Below are 7135 nucleotides of genomic sequence, written 5' to 3' on the forward strand. Positions count from 1 at the left end.
ACTATTTTTCTATATTTCTCTTATATTAATATTGTATTATATAATTTCTGTAACTGTAATTTTAATTCTATATCCTATTTTATTTTATTTTATATTCTCTTATAGGCCTATTAATATTATATCTGAACTGCGACCGAACACGAGCGCTGTTCATCCGGTCTCAAATTTTGTTAATACTACTGTATCTTCTTTTTATATAGATTGTATTATTTTATTTCTATTTCTCTTATTTGTTTGTAATTAAATTAAAATGAAATATAATTGATCTTTTTCGTGGCATTATAAGTATGAGGATGTTCTACATCAATGGTGGGCAAAATGAACGCAACCCACAAGGCAGGCAAGTACATACTGTGGGAGGGGTTGCACTCTACAGTGCAGTGACGGATTTACAGACAGTTGCGCCACTGCACTCCTACCTACCATATGTAATTAGAATAGTCCATTCACGTGACATTTAATTAATCATTTTTCAAAGCAGTTTCTTCGAAATTGGGATTTATATCTGTGCATGCTATTTTCAGTTGCTCAAGGAGATGAGCATCGCTTAAGCGGGATCTGTGGCTGGACTTCATAAATTTCATTTTAGAAAACAGCTGTTCGCACTGGTAGGTTATTTCCCATAGCTATGGTCCTGGAACCCAACTATGGTCCACGATACAACCATTCAAAGATCATTGTAGAAATAACATAGACCGTTCGTAGATAGCTGCAATTACTTGAATTCAAACTACAGAACAGCAAAAATATAAGTACACGAGGTAGTACGTTATGGAATACAAAATTTGAATAGTTGTATTCAGGACAGTAGTTATGTTCCAGGACCATAGTTATGGAAAATGACGGTACTCATTATTTTTGAAGCAAACTGTCTAAGCAGTGGATACTGTATGTAGTACTGGACATCTTTTAAAAAAATTTAGCCCCCAGTAGACCTTCACATTCTGCTTTCAAGAAGCCAACATTCTGCAAATCCAGTACCTCTAACTGCAATTCTGGGATAACATTTTCAATTTAGACATGTAAAGGAGTGGCAGAAATACTGAAATCTTTCTCCATCCTTTGAAAAATCAATGAATCTGTGTTCTTTGAACTCGTATAACAGGTGATCTATTTTAAGAATGCACATATTTAAGTTCGCGTCCTGAATATTTGTAACTGATCCTAAACATGAGAAATGAAAGAACCGCCTTTTTTGTAAGTGTGATATCCTCTCGATTCATATGATTCTGCGAAAGACATTGTATCACTAATGAAGCTCCGAAGTACAGCAATCCAGTATAATCCGCCACGTACACGCGAAGTATTTTCATGGAGTGGGGGAAGGGGAAGGTGGGGGTAAGTTTGATGCTTCGCTGAGGTCTGACGTCACTGCGGCAATGCCGCAGGAATCCCAGCCATTGTTCTACATTCATAAAAATTCACCAACGTTCAGTTCTGAAACAATGTACAATCGTCAGATACCCTTGACAACACAGTTTTTATCAAATCAGTGCAAAATATATTGGCTCCGAACATCGCTATTATTAATGTACTTCATTTTAGTTCCTGAGAATTACGAGTAAATGAAATCTCCTCAGAATGGGTTACCAACCCATCACTGAGAAAGTTCAGTGGTGGGAATGCCACCTTAAAGCCTCTGAACCTGCCTATTTTCCGTTTGGGTATGCTCCCATAGCCAGGGGGATCCAGTTTGTGAGCGCTAGATACTCGCTCTTACCCTCTCCCGTTTGCTATAGGGTAGGCTATATCAAAAAGCAGAAGAGTACAATTTAAAAATTTCTATACACAAAACAAAAACCATGGCATTTATTGGTAAAAATTCTATAAGAACTAAAATAGTTACCAATAACTCTGGAGTAGAGCAAGTAAATGATTTTACTTATCTTGACTGTAATCTCTCCTATATTCATTCTCGAGATATAGATAATAAATTAGCCAAATTTCAACAGCTGCTAAGAACAATTAGAAATACACTGTTTAAGAAGGTCCGGCAAGACACAATTTTGAAATTCTACAAAACAATGGCCATTCCAACTTTGCTGTATGGATCAGAAACTTGGACTCTAACAACTAGTCAATTGAAAAGAATAGAAGCAGCTGAGATGAGATTACTAAGACCGCTAGCAGGCTACACTCTCTGTGACCATAAATATAATGAAGACATCCGACAGGAACTAAATATCGCAGCCATTACAGAGACAATCCACAAGTATCGGAGCAACTGGCATGAGCATGTTCTACGGATGTCAAATGATAGACTACCCCTTGGATACAGAGATCGTGGACTCCCGAAGAAGCGATGGAGAGACCAGATTTTCACCTGAGACGGAACAGACCAAATGGTCTAAACCCTGATAGCTATTGATGATGATGATTTTAGTTCCTTACTTATTGGCACTGACGCTTCAACAACTTCTGGATTATTATCTATCGTTAGCGGAATTGATGGTAACGAGACGGCATTTTGGCGAGATGAGGCCATAGATTACCTGACATTCACATTAGAGTTGCAGAAAATCTCGAAAAAACCTAACAAGATAATCAGTCCTAGAGGGAATCGAAACCACTTCTCAGGTGTTAAATTACTGGAATTTCATTAAGGATATTACAATGTATACACTACAGGGATTATTGTGTGCTGCTTAAAATAATAAATTCTGTTCAGTACATGCTTTGTAAGTGAAAGGAATACAAAAATTTCCGAAATCTTTAATTGAGTTTCAAATATTGCAAGATATTCTTAATTTGTCGTACGACATCATCATCATCATCATGAACTTCGTTTTAGACCACGTGATTAGTAACGATAATCTAACGAAGTCTCTCCCTTTCCGTTTTTTGTACATTGTTCTTCCACTGTTGCTGATATGTTTTAATTTCTTCGTTTATACAAGGAACTTGTAATGTTTTTCGGATATCTTTGTTTCTTTTTATGGTCCAATTTCGTTGTACCCAAGAACGATCTTAGCTTTTACAAGTTTCTGTGAATTTTGTTTATTTAATATCCAAATTTCGCTTCCAGAACTGAGTGCTGCTTTTGACGTTGTGTTGTGTAATCTTAACTTTGTATCTTCTGTCATCTTTTTACCAAAATATCTTCTAATAACACCATTCATTTTATTATACTGTATTTTGTAATTTTATGTCAAGATCAGTTTTATGTTCTGCACATAAATTCCCTAACTATGTAAATTCAGAAACTCGTTCTGTTATTTCCCCATTTATTTCAATTTATCACCTCCCTAGCATTTGTTTCTTTGTTTGCCAACGTTGTACTTTCAGTAATTGTACCTTTTAAAATGATTCATGTTCATTTCATCATCCTTAATTAAAACTTTTGTAACATTTATCTTGTTTACATTATTTACGATATGTTATAGCGTCTGCCGAATGAATTGTGGATAGTCTCCTATCAGAGATTGTTTAGTATATATATTGATATATGAATCGGGGCAAAACTGTTTTAATAAAAATAGAACTGAATCAACAAAGCCTTCTGGACTAGTTATCGTCCATAGAGTTTAATGAATACTGTATAGTTAACAAAACTGGTAATAAGAGAACAGCTATTCATAACACACTACTGCCATCTAGCGGAATATTTGTAATGATGAGATGATCAGTAGGCCTAATACATTTCCAACACAGCTTAGTATTTTTTAAGTAAATTAATATTTTATTGTATTGAGTACTTTATTTCTTCTAATCCTTATATTGCCTAATTCCTTCCTATCGTGTAATAGTCAATTAAATCCCTCTGGGGTTTTGATTTTCTTTAGATAAGTCAAAACCTCTATTGAGATTACTATACTTACTTACTTACTGGCTTTTAAGGAACCCAGAGGTTCATTGCCGCCCTCACATAAGCCCGCCATTGGTCCCTATCCTGAGCAAGATTAATCCAGTCTCTATCATCATATCCCACCTCCTTCAAATCCATTTTAATATTATCCTCCCATCTACGTCTCGGCCTCCCTAAAGGTCGTTTTACCTCCGGCCTCCCAACTAGCATTCTATATGCATTTCTGGATTCGCCCGTACGTGCTACATGCCCTGCCCATCTCAAACGTCTGGATTTAATGTTCCTAATTATGTCAGGTGAAGAATACAATTCGTGCAGCTCTGCGTTGTGTAACTTTCTCCATTCTCCTGTAACTTCATCCCTCTTAGCCCCAAATATTTTCCTAAGCACCCTTATTCTCGAAAACCCTTAATCTCTGTTCCTCTCCCAAAGTAAAAGCCAGAGTTTCACAACTATATAGAACAACCGGTAATATAACTGTTTTATAAATTCTAACTTTCAGTTATTTTAAAACAGAGTAGATGATGAAAGTTTCTCAAGCGAATAATAACAGGCATTTCCCATATTTATTCTGCGTTTAATTTCCTCCCGAGTATCATTTATATTTGTTACTGTTGCTCCAAGATATTTGAACTTCTCCACCTCTTGAAAAGATAGATTTCCAATTTTTATATTTCCATTTCGTACAATATTGTCGTCACGAGACATAATCATATACTTTGTCTTTTCGGCATTTACTTCCAAACCTATCTCTTTACTTGCTTCCAGTAAAATTACAGTGTTTTAACGATGTCAAAATTTCCAAATCACAAAATATAGAAATTTCAGTGCAGAAATATAGTTTTCATTGTTTTTCAAATCCTAATTCTGTGAAAGATATTGAATTAGAAGAATTTGAAAGAGTTAGACTTGATTTTAATCCTCTAAAAAGGTATTGTATACTCAGGTTTTGTGTTTGTAGAATGTGTTATTCTACGAGATGAACTCGGAGTATTGAAAAATAAGTTGTGTCGTTATTGATGGTAACTCATGAATCTCTACACGTTTATTGTAACATCCGCTGAGTTAGGTACTGTATTTGTTTACATTACAACACAAAGGGTGGCCTGTACCGTACAGACATAAAATAACTACAATTTATTTTTATACCTCAGCGCTGTCTTTTTAATCCTGGCGACGACCAGTCAAAGCCTCTATTCCCGCGAGCTGAAAATCACTGGTTTACTAATTCAAATCCCAACCCGACCATTCTTTACAGCGCAGAAGAGCTTCCAGGCTGCAGGATTTTATGCCCAGACATGATGGCCACACAGCCGCTCTGTTCGTCCGTCGTTACTACCCATTCAAATAAAATGACCATTCAAACAGCTAGTAAAAAAAGACTCACATGTGTACCAGCAAACAGTATAGAAGTGCATGGATAACTACAAAATACAGTAAACATGATCCAGATAACCGTAAGAGTGAATTATGCCGTGTTAATGAAGAATTGCGTGCTTCGTCTCCATGGAAACCCTCATTTTGAGGGCCACGGCTAATTTAGCCTTCCCAGTTAGTTGACATGTTACTTCTTTCTTTGCTTTACCTCCTTTTTATTTGACTTACACATCACTGCTGGAAGGGATGGAAGATTCATCTGCAGGGCCTTTTAGTCATGTCGTCGGCATGACGCAGGACCACCGCAGATACAGTACAGGGCAATTACAAGACAACGGACAAAGTCACTTTGGGAGGAACAAGTCACTAATACTACAAGAAAAGCCTGGAAAGCACTACATTTCTCTATGCGTATTCTGAAGAAATCTAACCGAAAGTCAAAAGAATTAGCGTACAAAACCCTTGTTCGCCCAATTATGGAATATGGAGCAGTGGGTTGGGATCCGTACAGAAAAAACCAAATCGATTCAATAGAAAAGGTCCAACGCAAGGCAGAAAAATATGTCAAAATGGAGAAGGGACATGGTGAGGAGATAGTAAAAAACTTAGGGTGGGAACTTCTCAAATCAAGGCGACGAAAAACCAGACTCACCGCATTGTTTAAGGCACAAATGGGACACAAAGCATGGACCGACATCAATGCTAGATTAGCAACACCATCATACTTAGGAAGGGCTGATCCATATTAGGAAGTTTAAATGTAGAAAACAAAGAACGGACGTGGCAAAATTTTCCTTTGTTAACCGCACCATAGTAGACTGGAACAGCTTACCTGGGGCAATCTTTCAGGGTGGTCCTCTTAAAATCAATACATTTAAGGAAAGGATGAGAAGATTAGACTGAAAATGTAATTGGAGGTGCAGTGTAATTATTTAAGTTGTGTCATGTAATTAATTGAGTTGATATATAATTATATATGTTATTATAATGTACCGAAGTACATATCATATTTCCATGCAGATATTCTGCGTCATCATACGATGAAAGAGTAATGGAACGGAGAAAAATTCTCTCCGGCGCCGGGATTTGAACCCGGGTTTTCAGCTCCACGTGCTGACGCTTTATCCACTAAGCCACACCGGATTCCACCCCGGCATCGGAAGAATCTCAGTTTTAAGTTCCAACTCTTGGGTTCCCTCTAGTGGCCGCCCTCTTAACTACGTCATAGATATCTAGTGGATAAAGCGTCAGCACGTAGAGCTAAAAACCCGGGTCCAAATCCCGGCGCCGGAGAGAATTTTTCTCCGTTCCATTACTCTTTCATCGTATGATATAGGCCTATAATTAATTAAGTTGATATGTAATTAATTAAGATGATATGTAATTTGGTTGATATGTAAATAAATTAAGGTGATATGTAATTAATATGATATGTAATTAAGTTGGTACGCCTATGTAATTAATTAAGGTGATATGTAATTACTTAAATTGGTAATAGTTGGGTGAACTAGAAGTAGGCCTACCTATAAGTTAGATTTACTTTTGCTTATCGTAGGCGTTATTATAGAATAGCTTTTATTTATAGTCCTAGGTTTATTGCATCTACTATTTATAGATTTACGTTTATTTTATTTTATTTCGTGTAATTGTAATTATTGTATATTATATATCACTGCCACCGGGTGTATATCCAATTGTAGTGTTAATACATATATATACATACATACAAACAAACTCCGAGTTTCGTGGAAGGAAAATAAATTTCTCTCATTGCCCATACCTGGGATCGAACATCAGATAGTTTGGCGTAAAGAGCACTCACTGCCAACATAGCCACAATGGCGATACTCACGTGTTATTTTGTATAAATTAAATCGAAGAAAGATTTTTTTAAGACATAGCTCAAAACTTAAATGAGAAAGATAGTACCCTATTAAAAATCGTGATGTGGTT

The 7135-nt window shown here is 36.4% G+C and overlaps 1 non-coding gene across 1 annotated transcript; it reads right to left on the reverse strand.

Moving 5' to 3' along the window:
- Window positions 1-6253: 6253 nt before the first annotated feature.
- Window positions 6254-6325, reverse strand: TRNAH-GUG (transfer RNA histidin (anticodon GUG)). Its single transcript has one exon. It is a non-coding gene; the product is annotated as a tRNA-His (tRNA).
- Window positions 6326-7135: the final 810 nt, after the last annotated feature.

Source organism: Periplaneta americana, chromosome 1, assembly GCF_040183065.1.
Source record: "Periplaneta americana isolate PAMFEO1 chromosome 1, P.americana_PAMFEO1_priV1, whole genome shotgun sequence".
Lineage (NCBI taxonomy): Eukaryota > Metazoa > Arthropoda > Insecta > Blattodea > Blattidae > Periplaneta > Periplaneta americana.